General features: G+C 38.8%; 1 protein-coding gene across 1 annotated transcript in view; it reads left to right on the plus strand.

Moving 5' to 3' along the window:
* The first annotated feature begins 521 nt into the window (after nt 1-521).
* Nucleotides 522-20267, plus strand: part of LOC126088540 (eukaryotic translation initiation factor 2-alpha kinase 1-like) — a 161852-nt gene continuing 142106 nt past the window's right edge. Inside the window, exon 1 of the mRNA XM_049906719.1 lies at nt 522-658. The gene's annotated coding sequence lies outside the window, so the exon portion shown is untranslated. The remainder of the gene's footprint in view (nt 659-20267) is intronic.

The raw sequence follows: 20267 nt of genomic DNA on the forward strand, positions 1-20267 counted from the left end.
TTATTTGGTGGCATCAAATGTGTTGGAAAGTCAAAAACTGATGGCACTGCTTCGGGTTTGAGACGTTTCTTCCACGTTCCAGGGCTCACTACGTAATCATCTTGTCGGAAATGGTTTCCGCAAAGAAAACTGCAAGACGTAGGAATAAAATCTTTCCGCTTCACTGATGTAATCTACGTCTTTAGTAGCTCTGGGTGCTTTAGAGGAAACCTGTTCAAAAACATCGAATTGGCAATCTCACAAGTCTGTATTTTTATCGTATTGATCGGTAGTCCTATTACCTGTGAAATGATATGTCACTTTCCTTACTCCATCGCTTCGTACAATTGAAAGCGGAACAAGAAATCACCATTTCGATAGTCCTTAATTCCTTATACACCGTACACACCGAGAGAAACTTCTTGCCAAATTCGAATATGGCGGGCAATACAGACGACAGTAAACAGCTGGTAGAGCCATCTATCGGTAGGTCCGTTAGTTGAGCATCCCTCATTTCGCTAGCTTTAGACGCCTGTGCGCACGCTTGACTGCGGTGCGGTATCGGCATGTGAGGTCTAGTTTGGACTTGTCAGGTTGCCTTTGTGTATTGTTGGTTAGGAGTGATTTGTGTTAGCCGATAAGCTGAAGTTGGAGAAAAAGTTTCACAGGTGCTGCAGCTGTGAGTATAGTATCAGGCACAAAAATTATAGAAAGGCTGTATTTTCGATTCAGTGTCTCTGTGACATACAGAAGTCAAGTTTTTTTCGAAGTAAATAAGTGGCCAGTTCTGTAATAGCATACGCTTTAAGTAAGAAAATAGAGTTTTTCATTCACAGATTTGTTTCATACATTGAATTGTTATTTAATATAACTGCAAAAAAGAATACATTTGTTCCATTTTGTCAAAGTCTACCCTGAACCCGTGAAATTGAAGACCAGACACTGCTGCTTGTTTTCAAATAGGCTTATGTTTGTTTTTGTTTTCTCCTTTCATAGAGCATTAGTATTCTTTCGTTCATGGAATGATTTAATCAGTGGACATCATGGTAAGTTTGCTTATCAGTTTCATTCCAACCCATCGAAGAATGCGGAATTAAACTTTTGATGAGATAATATATGCAGAATTATTGATTATTCAGAATATAATATTAATTCATTATGGACAGTTGTAAAAAAGGCGGAAACGATGGTATTTCGATTTAGGTAAATAGTGGAAGTTATGAAAGAACATGTACGTGTAGCATATGTTGCACACTGAGGAAGCAATAGATAGAAAATTTAATTTCACACGCATGTTCTTGAGAAATAGGGAAAATTGACACTTTTAAACGAAATAACATCCTTGTGCTTAATAGTATGTGCATTAATGCACAAGAAAGGTGTGACCTTATGATATATGGAGTTCAATTTATGATTATACATTCAGTGTAATTTGTTAGTCTTCATCACTATTTAATCACTTTCCACAATTTTTGCAGAGGTATTGTACTGAATTGTTGTTCCTGTACACAAACGATGTATTTGGCTAATGCAGTTTATGATTTAGAAGGACTTTGTAACTTACCCATTTTAATTACTAGAGATAGTGATTATAAAGTAAATTTTATATTTAATTTAGTAACTTCAGCACACAATAAAGCTGTGTTGACGGCTACACAGTTTGGGATTCACAACTCATCATTCGGCTGTCCACGTTTAAAGCATCAAAATGCATAGCTATTTGTTAGCATTGGTTTATTGTGTAGTGTACAGTAAATAAATATAGCAATGCGGATGTGCCTTTGTAATGAAATGATTGTGTACATTCAGTTATCATCTAAGTAATAAAGTTTTAGATGTAAAATATCGCCAACTGAGATTTTTTGTATCTTCTTCATGTTACTTAATTGTACCAATCCTAACATTTTGTGTAGTTTAAAGTTTCAACGTATCTTGTGTGAAGTATGCCTTAGATTTCTGAGTTTTTCCTAACTATGTTTACAAACAAAACCAAGAAACATTTTTTTCAAGTTTGTCATCACAAACATCTGTGTTCTTGTGTTACAAGTAGGGTAAGTAATTACATAGTATATTTGCACAGTAACATATGATAGTAGAATGCTGAAAAGTGCGCACCCTGAATCATCTGGTCTAGCAATGTAAACTGAATTATCTTTTTTGAAATTATTACCATCTTTTGCACAAACTGGGTGGCATTTAACCAGAAATAAAAGTAAATGGTTCATTCAGATTTACAACAGGACATGACATACGAAAAACAAGTTAAAAGTTTTGGGTGTACTTATTGGTGAAAATTTAGACCAGAAATATTACTTTGTGGATCTTTTGAAATAATTATGTTCAATTCTAATGCCTTAAGAGTAGTTGCCAAATTTTGGTAGACATAAATGAGTAGTCTATTATAGCTTGCATATTTTTATCCTCTAGTGGATATTCTCTTATAGATTCTGGTCAGAGCTGCCATTGATAGTGGTCATGTGTGCGTGAGGGATTACAGAAGTCAGATTCCACTCATCTTTGACCCATGACGTCGTCATATGGCGGAATGGCTATTCTAAGCGTCTAAGCGTACATATAAAGAAAACAATAATATCTCCCTCCAAACTACAATCAAATTAACAGGACAACCACAGGGAAATTTGGGTTTTAGGGTGGGGACAAACTACATATAATAGTTAAAAAAAAACACACACCACGATCCTAAAACACACAATATGACGAACACAAAAAAAGAATTTACAAAAATCTACAGGAATCGGGCGCTTCCCTTGACCTGTGCGTGAGATATACTTGCTTGTGTACTTTTTTCTCCACTGAAGAAGGTTGTGCTCAAAAGCTATAATATGTAAGTGTGTCTTCATTGGGCCTACAGCTCAATGGGTCATCTTTCCCATGAGTATCAATCTATTATTTGCCTATTTTGTTGTGGTCTTCAATTTGAAGACTGGTTTGATACAGCTCCCCATGTTATTTTGTCCTGTGCAAGCCTATCTCAGAGTAACTATACTGCAACCTACATCCTTTTGAATCTGCATACTATATTCATCTCTTGGTCTCCCTCTACACTGTAGACACCCCCCCCCCCCCCACTCTGCCCCCACATTTCCCTCCAGTAATAAATTGGTGACCTCTTGATGTCTCATGATCCTTCTTCTAGTCAGGTTGTGTCGCAAATTGTTTTGCTCTCCAATTCTGTTAAGTACCTCCTAATTAGATATGTGATTATCCATCTGGGCTTAAGCATTATTCTGTACCACCACATTTCCAAAGATTCTCTTCTCTTATTGTCTAAAACGTTTATCGTCAATGTTTCACTTCCATACATGACTACGCCCCATCCAAATACTTTCAGAAAAGACTTCTTAATGTTAAGAAATTTCTCTTCTTCAGAAATGCTTTTATTGCCATTGTCAGTCTACATTTTATATCCTTTTTACTTAGGCCATCACAGTTATTTTGCTGCCCAAATACCAAGACTTATCTACTACTTTGTCTCAATTCCTAATCTGATTTTCTCAGCATCACACTGTATAATTTGACTACATTCCATTATCCTTGTTTTGCTTTTGTTGATGTTCATCTTGTACATTTCTTGCAAGACACTGTCCATTCCACTCAAATGCTGTTCCAAGTCCTTTGCTCCCTCTAACAGAATTAAAATATCATTGGCAAACCTCATAGTTCTGACTTCTCCCTATACTCTAATTCCTACTCCAATTTTTTTTTGTTTACTTTACTACTTGCTCAATATACAGATTGAATAACATCGTGGGTAGGCAACACCCCTGTCGCACTCCCTTCTCAAGCACTGTTTCCCTTTCGTGCCCTTCAACTCTTATAACTGCCATCTGGTTTCTATACAAATTGTAAATAGCCTTTCACTCCCTGTATTTTACCCCTATCACCTTTAGAATTTGAAAGAGAATATTCCAGTCAACATTATCAAAAGCTTTCTCTAACTCTACAAATGCAACAAATGAGAAGTCAAAGGGTCAATATTAACTCGCGTGTTCCTACATTTCTCCGGAATCCAAACTGATCTTCTCCGAGGTCGGCTTTACTGGTTTTTTCATTGTTCTGTTAAGAATTTGAGTTAATATTTTGCAGTCATGACTTATTAAACTGATAGATCATTAATTTTTACATCTGTCAGCGCCTGCTTTCTTTGGAAATGGTATTATTATATTCTTCTTGAAGTCTGTGGGTGTTTTGCCCGTCTCATACGTCTTGCTTACCAGATGGAAGACTTTTGTCATAGATGGCTCTCCCAAGGCTATGAGTAGTTCTAACAGAATGTTGTCTACTCCCAGGGCCTCGTTTGACTTAGATCTTCCAGTACTCTATCAAATTCTTCGTATCTCCCATATCATCTTCATCTGCATCTTTCTCTATTTCTATATTACTGCTGTCAAGTACATCTCCCTTGTACAGTCCCTCTACATTCTGCTTCCATCGTTTAGTTTTCCCTACTCTGCTTAGCACTAGTTTTCTACTGAACTCTTAATGTTCATACAGGTGGTTCTCTTCCCTTCAAAGGCCTATAGGCAGCATTCATCTTTCCCCTAGTGATATATGCTTCTACATCCTTGCATTTGTCCCCTTAGCCATTCCTGCTTAGACATTTTGCATTTCCTGTCTAATTCATTTTTTAGAGGTTTGTGTTCCCCTTCACCTGTTTCAGTTACTGCATTTTTATATTTTCACCTTTTATCAATGAAATTCTTGTGTTACCCAAGAATTTCTACTATGCCTCATCTTTTTACCTATTTGTCCTCTGCTGCCTTCAGTCTTCCATCTCTCAAAGCTACCCATTCTTCCTCTGCTGTAATCCTATCTCCTGTCCTTATCAGTCATTCCCTAATGCTTGCTTTGAAACTCTGACCAACCTGTGGTTCTTACAGTTTATTCAGGTCTTATCTCTTTGATGTCCTACCTTTTTGGAGTGTCTTCATTTTTAATCTACAGTTCAAAACCAATAAGTTGTAGTCAGTATCCACATCTGCCCCAGAAATATTTTAAAATTTAAAATGTGTTTCAGAAATCTCTGTCTTACCGTTATATAATCTATCTGAAACCTTCCATTGTCTCCAGGTCTGTTCCCCACAAAACTTTTTAGCTACCCAGTAATAATATTTTTAGCCACCCAGTAATATTAATAATAATGATATTCTTAGCATATTAGGTCTGCTGTGAGGAACAACAGGCCAGTCAACACACTAATGTAACTGAGAAATGAGAAACTTAACAAATTGCAAACATTATAAAAGATCTTTTAACTTTGCAGTTATGATTAGCACTGCTATAAGAGAAATACATAGTCTAACAAATTCTTCATAATTACTAAAAAACTTATATATTTATTACTGAGCCTGAAGATGGTGACAAATGCTGTGTCTTGAGCCTTGGCATCAAAATGTAAGCTGTTGATGTCCTTTAACGTTAGACTGCATGGAGATTTTCAACTAAGACATAATTTCACAAGTTTATTTGAAAAATATTTATAACCAGGATGACCACACCTTTTTTTTTCTCTGGTAAATGCTGCTGAAACTTCTAGCACAAGGGTTTCCGTAAAATATATCTGTATCTCATCTTTCCATCTAGTTAACAGGATAGGATTCTGGTGAACATACTTCACAGGAAAACTAGATGAAGAAGTAACTAAGAAACAGCAAAAGTCACCATTAATATTATAATTACTTTAACAAGATACTTGATTTGGTTTCTGTTCTGGTTGTAATCTGAAAATTTGTTTATTATAATGATACTCATGCAATACTGGGAACAGAAAGTTGTCTGAAACAGCAGCAAAGTTCCAGATTCCAATTGGAATGGGCTGTAGTATCTAGTGAGGTTATTATGGATTCTGAATGTGAGATTGTGGGTAAAGGTCAGCTGTAGAATGGAAGAAAATCATATAATTAAAACTGGAACCAGAGAAAGGGATTCGTATGAGATTATTTTTCAATGGCTTGTCTAAAAATTACACCCAGTAGATAGTTACAGAACCAATGTACAAGGGCAATGACTAACTAGTACCCTAAACTTTTCAAATCAATTTACATTGAGGAGGGTATGGGCAATGATAAAGCTGTGTTAGCCTCAGTAACTACAGGTATTACTAGAAAAGTTTAAATAAAGTGGAAAATATTTTTGATTAGCAAGAATGACAGTGTAGAAATTGCGGAGTATCTAAGTAGTAAACTTCAAGTATTCAGCTCCGAGGACGAAACCATGATGTACAAATAGGTAAATCTGAAAAGCATTGTAGAATATATCTTAGATGAGTGTGTGGGGAACAGTATTGTGAGGGATGGAAAAAAACCGCTGTAGTTTAACAGCTGCGTTATTAAGTTGCTGTAAAACCAAATAACTTCTCCAATTTAAGTTAAAGTCTGGTAGACAAACAAAACTTGAATGTCTTCACTTAAAACTTCTGGGCTGATAGGCTGTGGTTGAAGTATAAAACTCTCCCCTGACGTTTTGTCTCCGACTGTGGGAGACATCCTCAGAGGTACAGCGGCAAACTGCGAAGAGAACTCGAGGAAGTGCTGATTATATAGGCAGTACAGAGAGCTCCACTGTACTGCCTATATAATCAGTGCTTCCTCGAGTTCTCTTCGCAGCTCACCGCTGTACCTCCGAGGATGTCTCCCGCAGTCGGAGACGAAACGTTTGGGGAGAGTTTATACTTAGAGCACGGCCTATCAGCCCGGAAGTTTTAAGTGAAGGCAATACCGGCCGTGAAAGCTTACATTGTATGATCAAAACTTGAATGAATGTATGGGGAGGGTGAAATAAATTTCAAAATAAAATTTTTCCTAACAATCTGACAAAAAATCCTAATAACTTTTGGTCTTACATAAAATCAATAAATTTTCTGAAATCATCCATTCAGTCAGTGGCACTGAACAACAGAAAAAGTCCAAAATAATAAATTCAGTTTGAAATTCGTGGAAGAAGATAATAAGGTTCCTCTTTTTAATTGTCGAACGAATGCCGAAATGCCAGATATTGAGATAAGTGATTGCAGGGTAGCAAGTCAACTAAAACTGCTGTATGTTGTAAAGCAACAGGATGGGATGAGATACCTGTGAGGTTCAACAAATATTATCCAAAAGAAATTGGTCCCCTTCTAGCAGTAATTTATCATAGGTCACTGCTACAATGAAGTGTAACGAGCAATTAGGAAACACTGCAAGTCAGTCCCAATTTCAATAAGCGTTACCAGATAGACTTGCATAATTATAGGCCCAAATTGTTGCTGATGTCCATTGATTATAAAGTTAAGTAGCATGTTTTATGCTTGTGTGGTATAACATTTTTGGAGGACAAAAATCTCCATAAATATCAGTGTAGATTCCACAAACACAGGCTTCCAAAACTCAGCTTGTGCTGTTAATCTTAAGAGATCCAGGGCACTGCAGATGAAGGTGCTTAGGTTGCTACCATGTTCCCTGACATTCAGAAGCCAATTGGTACAGTTCTACAGAGTCATTTAGTGAACAGAATACACCTTAGAGTATTGGGCCAGATTTTTGATTGAATACAGGACTTCCTTGCAGATGGAACTCAACATCTTGTGCATAATGGAACAAAACTGATAAATGTAAAGGTAATTTTGGGAGCGCACCAAGATGTTACAGGACCATTACTATTTACAATTTATATTAATGATCTAGTGGATAACACTGGAGGATCCATCAGGCTATTCATAGATGATAATGTTACCTACAGGGAGGTTGTAATGCCAGAAGACTAGCAAAATGCAGGAAGACCAGCAGAGCACCAACGGTCCTTGCAGGTACTACCAGTGAACCAGGAACATAAGTAAATGCAATGTACTGTACATAAATAGACAAAGAGTTCCACTACTGTTTGATTAAGCTGTTGATGACAGATAGTTTGTAACTGTAATCTCCATAAAATACCTAGAAATAACCAATTCGAGTGAACTAAAGTTGAATTACCACATAACACACAGTAGATGTCACACTGAGTATCAGTTGAAGGAAATGTAGTATATCCACAAATGCAATGGCTTGCAAAACACTTGTTCACCAATTCTTGAGTATTGTTCGTCATTCTGGGACTCCTAGCAAGTAGGATTCATAGATGAGATAGAAAAGACCTAACAGAAAGTGGTGTGTTTTGTCGCGGGATCATTTATGGAGGTGCTCAGCAAACTCAGGCTGCAGGTATAAAGTAAAGGTGTTGTGCATCTTCTTCTGTGCTGTCCACATATCATTCAGGGGGGGACAATTTCTTCAAAAATACAACACATGAGTCATTAAAGTCCTTCATTGGTTGGAGTTTGGTATAAATGGTTGTCAGAGCACATGGAAAAATCTTCACATGACTATGCCCTTAACATTATTAAATATGTGTCCCGAAGGGGTACAGTTTCAAGATCATCATAACCTAGTTCCATGTGCACAGTGGGTGAAGCACCCACCGGGATTAAAGAACTAGATGGTACATATATAGTAGGCCTAGTGTGATTTTTCTGCTTTTTCTGTAAAAAAATGTAGATTCATCTATAAAAAATGATCACTCTTTGAATAAACTTCCACAGTTTATGAGTCTCATAATAATAGACTAAAACAATGTGACATTACATAATACCATATCCTAATCTCTGCTTGTAAGAAATATAAATTAGTTTTCATTCTGCTTCTGCACTAATAGCCTAAAATTCAAGGTAGCACCATCTGTATGTATAACTACATACATGAAGAAGGTGTCTAAGTTAAGGATAGAACTTTCCAAAACAGACTGCTTTAACTTACCTCATTCTGAAATAAATTACCTTATAATGTTTCTCAGCCATTTGCATAATATTTCTATAGCTATAATACTTTTCCTAAATGAGTGCCCAAGACTTAATGTGCTATATGAATTTCATACCTCTTTGCAGAAAGGCAGAAATAAGAATTAGCAGTTGCAACAGCTAAGGAGGCAATGCTTTGAGACAGTGTCACATACATACAATGGTTGCAGTTCAGCAGGTAGACTGCATCCGTACCCTCCACTGAAAAGACTCGCTTTCTTCTATCCTGCTTCCCTCCCAATCCACTCCTTTGCCATCTTCTGCTGCACAAACTCATCAGCGGCGGTGCCTGTGTGTCACATTCCTATTCAGTTGATTTCTAATTGATTGCCACATCCAGAAGAGTCTGACAGAAAGTAGATATCTGGGCCTCTAGCACACACCCTTCAATCAGAGGAGGTTGAGGTTATACAACATTAAACAGTCACACTCCCACCCGTGACATGTTTCACGTGTATGAGCTTTGGGTGCACATTCTTCCTATGAACTAGAGCGATACCCTTTGTCGGAATTAAAGAAGACGAACTTTCCCCCCAATTATGTGTGAACAATCCCCAGCATTCATTAACTTGTCAAGAACAACTGTTGTCCCATTCATCAATATGCCATGCGTTGAGAAAAAGAAAAAGAAAAAAAAAAATAAAACACTTGATAATTAATGATTCCAGGAAAAGTGCAAATGATTGCACACTGTCAGTTTGCTAATAAAACTTTGCCAATACAGTAACAAAAACTTGAGCTGATAGAAAGACTGCGAGACGTACAATTTTGCCAACACCTTGGTCTAGCCATAGTATTAAATAGACAAACTGTCGGAGGAAGAAGACATCAGACACCTGTATTGGGGAACTCAAGTCCTCGTATGGAACTTATGTAATACCAGATTCATCTGGCATCACATAGACTGGGGTTAGACAATCTTTTTTACCTACCACCCACTTTTGTAACTGTTGGCAGCAAAATTCTCGAAATGCCCACCAATTCCTCAGTAATGGCAATTAAGAAAATGAGGAAGTACCTTTACTTTACAAAATTTATAAAGCAGAGTTGCAACAGGCAAAAGCATATAACAACAATTACTTACCAAATACTTTGTTAAAGGTTTATGAAAATGTTTTTAAAACCCCTACCACCTACTGCCCCCCATGAAAGCTTGAATGTGCCCACTAGTGGGTGGTAGAGACCAGATTGACTACCACTGACTAGGAATTTCTCACTGGTGTCCTCTTCCCATCATACAGCAAACCGACAACCAGGTATCAGCAAATGGCTTGAAGCAGAACAACTCCTTTACCTAGCACATACAATACAGAGTTCAGCCTACGACAACATGACAGCACCATAAGTGTATGTACAAAATAAATTCTGCTGGGGAGTAACAGGCTTTGAAGTTTATCTCACTGCTTAGTATACCTGTAATTCAATTTTAAGTGGAACTGGATTGATTATGGCAAAGATCAGCTTACCAATCATTAGGGAGAACATCAGTTTACTGGACACAATGAAACATGAAAGAATTCCCTTCCAGGTTATATTCAAATTAATTTGGAAACACTTGAACATTGTGGTATGTAATGAAACACAATAGAGACAAATAATAAAATCACTGAGTGCCGTAATGTGATACTGAATGACAATGCAGTCAGTTAACAGAAGTGCACACACACGAATGCATGCATGTGCCCACACATGTGTGCATGCCCACGTAGAATAATTTAAACAAGTTGCTTAGGGGTATGTAACATAAAACATTGTATAAACAAAGTACGAATATCTTCTAGGCAAGGAAAGTGCTTGTTAGTATTTTCAAACTTTCGAATCTTATCTTCTGTGCGTTTTTAACTACAATAATGGATACATTCATGATGCAGGAACTGATTTTAATTAATAGGGAGAAAGTAGCAAAATTGAGCACACAGTTTTAACTATATGTCACCTGTATTCTTTTATAAAATCAAGCTGTTCAGATTTGAGACTGTTGCTGCAGAAGACAACACTAGTATGCTGCCAACACAGATGTATAACTGCAGTTCCCATCTCCAGTCCCATAATTGTTAGCAAGCCGTCACTCATTTAAACACTGTGGACGTGCTTTTGTATTGACTTGGTCATCGTGAACAGCTTGATGAGCATGTACAATGCACTCATCACAGTATCTGGATCAGCAAGCTTAGGCACTTCTCTCTTTACCAAGTGCCAGGTTGGTAATTCACCCATATTGTGCCCCACACAGCACAGTTAATATTGGCACCAAAAGCCAGCAGAAGATACCGCAGACCAGTCACTCACTCAACATATTGAAACAAACAACCAGCAGATGGAATTGCAATCTAGTTGGGGACAGGTAGAAAAATTATCATCTGCTTGTGGAGTCAGTATCATAGTCTTAATCACAGCCTCCTTGTGGCAGATCACTTTCTCCTTCACCGTCCCAGTAACTGAATTGGGGAAAATCCTCACAAGGTCCATAAGACAAGAACAAACCGAAGGTGAAACAGATCTGATAGCTTCAACCCAGCAGATGTTATCTCATCTGAAACAGCCCATGAATGTAGGCACAGTACCTCGCTAACAGACGGAACATAAAGAAATAGCAAAGTAACCGATGCTCGTGTGCCCACACAGGGTAATAATCCAGTGAAATTGTAATGGATATTTTCTTTATCTGGCCAAGCTCCTGAAATGGATGGCTATCCACCTTCTGGATTACTTTGTGTTACAAGAAGCAAGAGTATTTGAAAACCAACATCCAACTCTCAGAAGCTATCACACTTATTACAGAAAATGTCAATACTGAATGAGTCAGGAGTGGACTGCAAGCTGGTGTGCTGAGATACCTGCAGCAAGCAACTACTTTCGGTACTACATTAGAAGTTAAGGAAGTTTGAATTGTAATGACAATGTAACTTCAATACTACATTAGAAGCTATGGCAGTTTGAATCCTGATGGCAAAGCATGAGTATCTTTCAGGCAAGGAAAATGTTTGTTATTATTTTCAAACTTTCGAATCTAACTTCTGTTCGTTTTTAACAACAAAAATGAATTCATAAGTATTCGTGACACAGGAACTGATTTTAATATAGGGAGAAAGTAGCAAGATTGAGAACACAGTTTTAACTGTATGTCACCTGTATTCTTTGATAAAATCATGCTGTTCAAATTTAAGACTGTTGCTGCAGAAGACAACACCGGTGTGCTGCCAACACAGATGTGTAACTGCAATCCCCACCTCCAGTCCCAAAATTGTTAGCAAGCCGTCACGTGTTAAAACATCATGGATGTGCTTTTGTATCAACTTGGACATCTTGAACATCTCGATGAGCTTTTACAGTGCACTCAGCATAGTATTTGGGCCATCAAGTATAGGCGCAACCCTTTTTGTCAAGTGCCAGAATGGGAAGTCCTCCATATTGTGCTCCACACAGCACAGTTAATATTGTTGCACCAACAGCCAGCAGAAGATACCAAAGACCAGTCAGCAACTACTCATTCAACATACTGAATGTAATTGCAATCTACTTTTGGTAGACACAACCAAGAACCATTTCATTTATGCTTTAGTTAATGGGTTTCCATGGTGTTTTAGTCCCAACCTCATCGCTGAACCAGAACATGATGAAACCCAGCACCTGAGCAATGATGATAAGACACATTCTCACAACATTTAACAGTATTCGGCATGCAGCTGAATTTTTGTCTCAGTAATAGGAAAATAATCATCCCTATTTTGAAACCAGAGAAAACATCACACTTCACTAATAACTATGGGCCAATCAGCCTAAGGAATGGCTTATGTACAGTGCTCGAGCAGGTATACCATTTGAAACATTTGGAGATCACAATCCAAAAGGCTTTTGTCCCTGAAGATCTAGGTGTCCTGCAAAATAAGTAAGAAACTACTTTTCACCACTACTTACATTCAACACTGTATGTTGGAGGTTTTTGGGGTGCCTTCTAGTCTTTATGCATACCACAGTCAATGAAGAACAAAAGCAGTCAGCTGGGGAAAAAAAAGTTCGTGTAGTCGCAAATTTTTACACACTGGTAGAGGGAGTGCAATGAGCAACATACTAAAAATCATGACCGATGGGACATGAGTATTGGGATGGAGGGGCATTGAAAAGTCACTTTTTGATTTTTTTTATGAATAGCTAAAAAACTGCAGCTTCTAACAAAAATGTTTTCCGGGACAAAATTAAAGTGCATTAAATTGCCTACAAAAGAAGCTTCTATTCATTTTTTATCTATGTCTAATAGTTTTTCACTGCAGGGGATGGAAAAATCATAGATTATTAAAAAGTTTGTTTTTACAGTATAAAATTAATGTTTAAATGAAATGGGTGAAAAACAAATATTAAATGTATGTACCACATCTAAGTGCGTGGGTGCTGTGTTAGGGAATAAGTTGTGTTCTAGGGATGCAACAGGTTGGAGGGGGGGGGGGGGGGAGGTTGATGTATGTATGGGGTAGAAGAGTGAGAGAAGGTACTTTCCAGTTTTGATATAGCTGATTTCATGAATGTGAAAACATGGTGCCCCAAGAACTAAATCTGAATACACAAAACTTTTTTCTCTCAAATGATTGGTAGTTATCGACTTAATATTTCTAAGTATATTTCAGTGGCCCAAGGTACGTGTGTATATGTTATTAAAATGAATATAGATCCACCTTTTTTGATTCAGCTTCGGGAATCACATCCTCATATAATTAAATCCAACAGATTTTTAAATAAACCTGGAAATATTCACAAAAATATTTGTTCATATTCCCTTAATATTAGCTTAAACAGAACACTGAGAATCTGAAATGGAAAAAAAAGTCAGAATGATTGAGAAAATCCTGTCGTGTATCAGCAAAATAAACAAAAAATGCCACATAAATACACCCCCCCCCCCCCCCCCCCCCTGAAGTTTTGAAACAAGGAATAAACTTCAAAAAATAGTCTTATTCAACACTGATGCCATCTACAACATATTATTTGTTTACAGAACTTCAAGTCTGATCATGTTAATGGAGTTATTGCATTACCACCACGCATTCTGTTTTTTAAGTGTTTACTGGCATAACTAAAACTAAACAAAATGTGTTCTGGAAGGTGCAATTTTTGGCTTGTGTAGGGAAATTATGGCCCATGGCCAGCACCTCTAGATGAATGTGGAAAATTCACATTGTAGGTGGTTGGTAGGTTTTAATAGTCTAGGACTGAATAAAGACAATTCTTATCTCTCCAGTTTGTCACAGTATTGTGCAGCCATACCAAGTGGACTGCTGAATTTGTGACTTTGTCTGCATGTATTTCTGTGTTTGCACACCATAGAGAAGCTCCCAATTCCTAGAGAATTTTGATCCTGAAATGTCACATTATTTGTTTCTAGCGCAGAATTTAAATTTTTAAAAATTTTTTTATTCATGCAGTTGGTTCACAGATTGAGCATAGATGTAAGCAACTACAGTATAGCATTGCCGTGTGCTTCAAAGGCACTAAAATTTCTCTTCCATGTCATTTAGATGTATGATCAATACAAAATGGATAGCCACATAGGGAAGGCAGTCAGCAGCAGAAAGTCACACTGAAAGTAGACTGTTAGATAATGTAATGAATCAGACAAGAGTCCTCCTTCAGAGGTATAAACACGTACACAAACATTCACATACGCCTAACACAGAAACACATCTACTGTCATCTCCGGACACTTTGGCCTGACTGCAGTGAACTGTGATCCCAGTTGGGGCAGGCAGTGGGGGTTCAGAAGAGGCCTGAGATGGAAAGGGGAAGGGGTTGAAGGGTAGGGCTAGGGGAAGATACTGCATTTGTAGTGTGCAGGAACAGGATGGTGGGTTGGTAGGTGAAGCATAGTGAGACAGTGTTGGGTGTGTGTGTGTGAGGGGGGGGGAGGGGGAGAAAAGAAGGTAGAAGCAAGGAAGGGGAAAGAACTATGTAAGTGTAGTGGGGGGACAGAGGGCATGTGTGAATCTAGAGAAGAAGCAGGAAAGCGTGTAGAAGCAGATGGAGGACAGAGGCTAGTGGAGGTTGGAACCAAGGGGCATACAGGAATAAAGGAGATGTTGTGGGGAGAATTTCCATGTGCACAACTCGGAAAGGCTGGCAGTAGTGGGAAGAATGCAGATGGCATGGGCTGTGAAGTAGTCTTTGAAGTCAGGCACATTGTGTTGGCTGGCATGCTCTGCAAGTGGATTGTCCAACAGTTTGGTGGTGGCCATTCATAGCTTTCACAGGTGACCATGCCTTTGACAAGGTAGGAGATGCCTGTGACAAAACTGGAGTAGGTGGCAATGGGAGAATGTATGGATAGGTCTTCTATCTACATCTATTATAGAGATGTGAGCCATGGGGCTAAGGGATATGGGGATGGATAAGGATATTGCATAGGTTGCGTTAGTGTCAGAATAGCAGGAAGGATATTTCTTATACAAGAGGTGGTTGAAACCCTGGTGGAATGTATGATTCAGATATTCCAGTCTTTGGTGGTGCTGAGTGACAGTGAAGGTATGTTGGGGGGTGGTAGGTGTCTGGGAAGACAGTGCTAGAGATCTGTTTCTGGACAAGGCAAGAAGGGTAATTTCAGTCTGCGAAGGCCTCACCCAGAGTGACTTTGCTATATTTGGAGAAGGACTGATTATCATGGCAGATGTGATGACCATGCATTATTTGATCAAAAGCCTGTGGACACTTGTTAGTGGACATTAATATGGAGTGTGTCCACCATTGTCTTTATGATGGCTTGAACTTTGCTGGGGACACTTTCAGTGAAGTATCTGGATTCCTGTGGAACTGTGGCAGCCCATTCTTAATCAGGAGCCAAAACCAGACTAAGTAGTGGTGTAGGACACTGGCATCTGGAGTCAAGTCGATGTAACTCACCCCAGAAGTGTACCATTGAGCTCAGGTTGGGATTCTTGGGCAAACCAGTCAGTTTAAAGAAATTTACTGTCCACGAACCATTGCCTCACATATGCTGCTTTGTGACAGGATGTGGTGTCATGCTGATAAAAACAATCATCATCCCTGATTTGTTCCTCTAGGTGTACACAGTACACAATACTGTAAAAAGTGTTCATATACTTCTGCATTTATAATTTTCTTAAGTGCTAAAAGGAAACAACACCCTAACCACAAAAAATGCCTCCATAATGTAACATCGCCTCCTCCATACTTCACTTTTGGCACTATACGTAACGGCTAGTAATGTTCTCCAGGCATTTGTCAAACCTAAGCCCTTCCAATGCCACAGGATAAAACATGATTAATCAGTCCAAATCAACTGTTTCAATTCATCCACTGTCAAGTGGCATTGCTCTTTACAGCACCTCAAGCGTTACTTAGCATTTACTACAGAAATGTGCTGCTTATGAGGAGCTGTACTACAGAAATGTGCTGCTTATGAGGAGCTGATCGACCATAGTACCTCTTCTTTTTTAACTCCCTAAGCACAGTCATTGTACTAGCTGGACTGCTGGTAGCACTGTGGAACACACGAGTGATTCCTTCTGCTGATTTCATGTGATTTTTTTACAATCACTCTCCACAATGCTTGATGATCCCTGTCCGTCACTATATGAGATCTAGGTTTAGCTATTGTTTTTCCTTCGCATTTCCACTTCACAGTCACAACACCAACAGCTGGTTTGGGCAGCTGAAGAAAGTGTAATATGTCTCTGATGGATTTGTTACTCAGGTGACATCCAACAACTAGTCCACTTTCAAAGTCACTGAGCTCTCCTGGCTGACCCATTCTGCTGGTACTCCTTCTCTAATGACAACACAGTACTCCCCAACTCCTTTTATACTTGCAGGTCTGTCTCTCGTGATATCTAGCGGTCAAGTCTGTTTTACGTAGGGGTGTTTGGAGTCTTTCGATCAGATAGTATGAGTGGTTAGTCTGTATAAAATGGATTATTGGTGTGGAATGGGTGGCAGTTATTGAAACAGAGGTATTTTTGGTAGTTGGTAGGATGGAGGTACTGATTGTGCCATGCTTTGAGATGAAGGTTGTAGGATGGAGGTATTGATGATGCCATGCTTCAGATGAAGGTTAACTTTGAAGAAGGTTGCTTATTTGGTTGAGGAGGACCAGGTGGAGCATATAGGGGAGATAGTGTTGAGTTTCTGGAGGAGTGTGGATAGTATGATCTCACTCTTGGTCCAGGTCATGAAGGTATAATCAATGAATCTGAAATAGATGAGGCTTTTAGAATTTTCGGTGACTAGGAAGGATACCTCTAGATGGTCCATGAATATGTTGGCATAGGATGGTGCCATGTAGGTGCTTGTGGCTTTACCATGGATTTGTTTGTAGGAGAAGAAATTGTCAGCAAGCCATCACAGGTTGTCTTCATGCACAGACACATGTTATATTACTTTTGTGATTTTTTTGTCTTGCAAAGAGGGAGAGTGTCATGTGAATTTAGGATGAATCATATGCATATTAACTGCTGCTATTTTATGATGTTCTGGATACTGATGACTTGATCAGCATGCCAAGGGTTGGACTGACTACTTTCTGCAGCACAATAAGGGTTGAATGAGGAAGTGACAGGGAAAAGATTGAAGACACGAACTTAGCATGGTTCTGTAAAGGCTGACATCCTGCTTGATTGCAGAACAGTGGAAAAACTGTTGCCACATCAAGGAATCATCACAATTTCCCACGAACAAGAAAGACAACTAAGGAAATCAAAGGTATATAGAGACTGCTAAAGTCACAGCATTTCCTGACAGTTATCTTTAAGAAGCCTGTACGCAGATTCCAGAAGGGACCAAATGTACCCCTCCCCCTGCTTGGAGGACACCTGTGAATGTATACTAATGTTCCGCCAATTAAACTCGTGCTGAGTACTTTCACTGATTCAAGGCAATACAGCCACATGCGGAACTTTACCTCTGTAATCAAGTAGTTGAAATAATATAAAAATCCACTTTATAGACTCCTATCTGATAACTAAATAACATATACATCAGCTAAAGACTAGTTATATCACAAAACTGAATGCTTCCCATTTCTTCTGTAACATCTGCTGGGTAGCAAACCACTCATTTGTCGTATGTTTCTACAACACACCAGTTTTGGTCTGTATGGGCTACCAAGGCTTAGAATATGGATCAGTAATGCTATTGGCACTATGTTTGCGAGCTGAATCAGATATCCCACCATTGTGCATTTGACTGCAACATTTCATAACAAATTATGCAATAACAACCTCCCCAATTTGGTCTTGTTTAATAATCTGGTTGTGTCTTGTCCAGTCTGGTCTTGTTTAATACTCAAGGGTTTAGTGTCTTCATAAATCACTATAGGGTACATTTATGCTGCAGCCTCGCAGTTGGCACATAACACCTCACTGCTTGCTGGGAGCCTTGTTGCATTTATGCTGCAGCCTCTACGCTTGCCAGGAGTAATTACCCAGCAGCTGCTCACATTGCTAGCAGAGTTGAGCATGGCACTGTTGGAGTGACCTTGAAGTAGCCAGTCACAGCTCAAGTTTCAGGACATGCAACAATGGTCACAGTGAGAAATATAAACAAGTTTGATATCTTCGCCTGACAAGGACTGTAGTGAGCAGTGGGACAAGCAGCGATGGTGAAGTTTAAATGGGCCGGTAAAACTCAGTGCACTTGTTTCATCATCACTGGGCCATGCAAGTGAGCAGTGAGGTGGCAGCATAAACGCAGCCTTAAAACAGGTAATCGATGGTGATACGCACTAACACTATTTGGAACTTTGGCTCCCTACTTTGGGCTCTATGTACAGAGCTCTTGTCCAAGCTATCACACAGTGTGTAACTGCCCTCAAGATTGATTGGATCTGATCAGAGAATCAGAGGAATTGGATATTCCTTCAACTTTTGGTGTTTATCTCTGTCCAACACAAATACTCTAACTCAGAAACCAACCATGAAGATGGGTTAAAAGTAGGTTCTGTTCATATATACATAGAGGGTCAGGATTAAAACTCATTGCCGTGGCTGAATTTATAGCCATCACAAGAGCCCTTACATTTGCACGTAAACACACATAGTTCTTAGTATCCAGCATTTCAATGACTAGTTGTTAATTGATAGATCAATGTTATTCACTAGTATCAAGTATTCAAGTTCTACTTTTTGACATTAACAACTTTCACGTGGATTCCAAGTCAAACAGAATTTCGAGGATAGAAACTTGCTGATCAGTTGACCAATAAGCCAGCCCCAAAGGAGTACTAGAAGTGATTGTGTGAGGTGAATTGAGGCATGTAATTTTGAAAGATTGAAAATCAGTATGGCAAGCCATTGCCCTCCTAAATAAACTACAAACAATCAAGGTATCCTTTCTTGCAGGATGATACACCTTCTGAACTTCTCAGAAAGAATCAATGGTTCTTTGTTCATTGCATAATGGCCCCACTAGTCTCACTCTCACCCTCGGCCTCAGCTTCATCTGACAGCAAGTGGACCCTTTCTGGTGTGGTTATGGTGCTGTCCCTGTCCCAACAGTAGCTCACATTTTTGTATAATGTACCAGTATAACTGAATTAGTATGAAAACTAGAGTAGAGCGACTTACTACCTTCAGTGCTCACAGGTGATGTGTGAGCATTATATTAGGTCATACAGTTTATTAAGAGAGTGATTGATTTTTATTCTAAAATATAGTGGTATTTACAGTGTTTTACTATCTCTGGGACAAGCGTAGGGGGAGCATCTCTTGCCCTGAAATAGCTGCGCCTCTCCCCCTTTCTGAGACTACTAGTTGTGCTTGGTCCTGAAACCAACATAAGTTATGAATGTTTCAGAATCTTTCAAGCATTCCCCCACTCTTAGATCTTTGAACATCATGTCTTAGACTTTGTAATTGTAAAAAAAAAGGTCAATATCATTATTATTATTATTATTGAATACAGGACACTGTGTCTTGCTGACTACAGAAAAGAGCATGGTGGGTGGGACTGGAATGTGTATCTCGGGCCCTTGTTGTCAGCCCTGGGAAACCGCCAGCTGGACCTTTCCCTACTTTGACAGCCGCCGCCCCCTATACTCACTTTTTTCATTTTACTAATATTCTTTTTGGATAACAAGGCATGTTTTAACTCTGAAAATGGTGATTTTTAGCATTTGCTCTGTTTGGTGTCAGTGTACTCACAAAGCAACTGGATTGATGACTTTGACCTGTTTAGTGGCTTTACATACGCTTTATTCAACTTTTGTTTGTCCAAGAAGCTTTGGCTCATTTAAATGTGTGGTGGAGCTCTCCTTGCTTTCACAGCACCTTTCAGATATAGTTATTGAACCATGGTGGGCCATTCCTGTTATGAATAAGCTCACTTGACACACACAACACTGTTGAATTTTAACCATTGATACTCCACATTTTCAGTCTTGGAGATGAAAATTTGATGCTAACTGCCCAAGCAGCCATCAGTCTATTTCTTCTTGAACTTGCAAAGTATAAATGTTTTT

Source organism: Schistocerca cancellata, chromosome 6 (assembly GCF_023864275.1).
Source record: "Schistocerca cancellata isolate TAMUIC-IGC-003103 chromosome 6, iqSchCanc2.1, whole genome shotgun sequence".
NCBI classification, from domain to species: domain Eukaryota; kingdom Metazoa; phylum Arthropoda; class Insecta; order Orthoptera; family Acrididae; genus Schistocerca; species Schistocerca cancellata.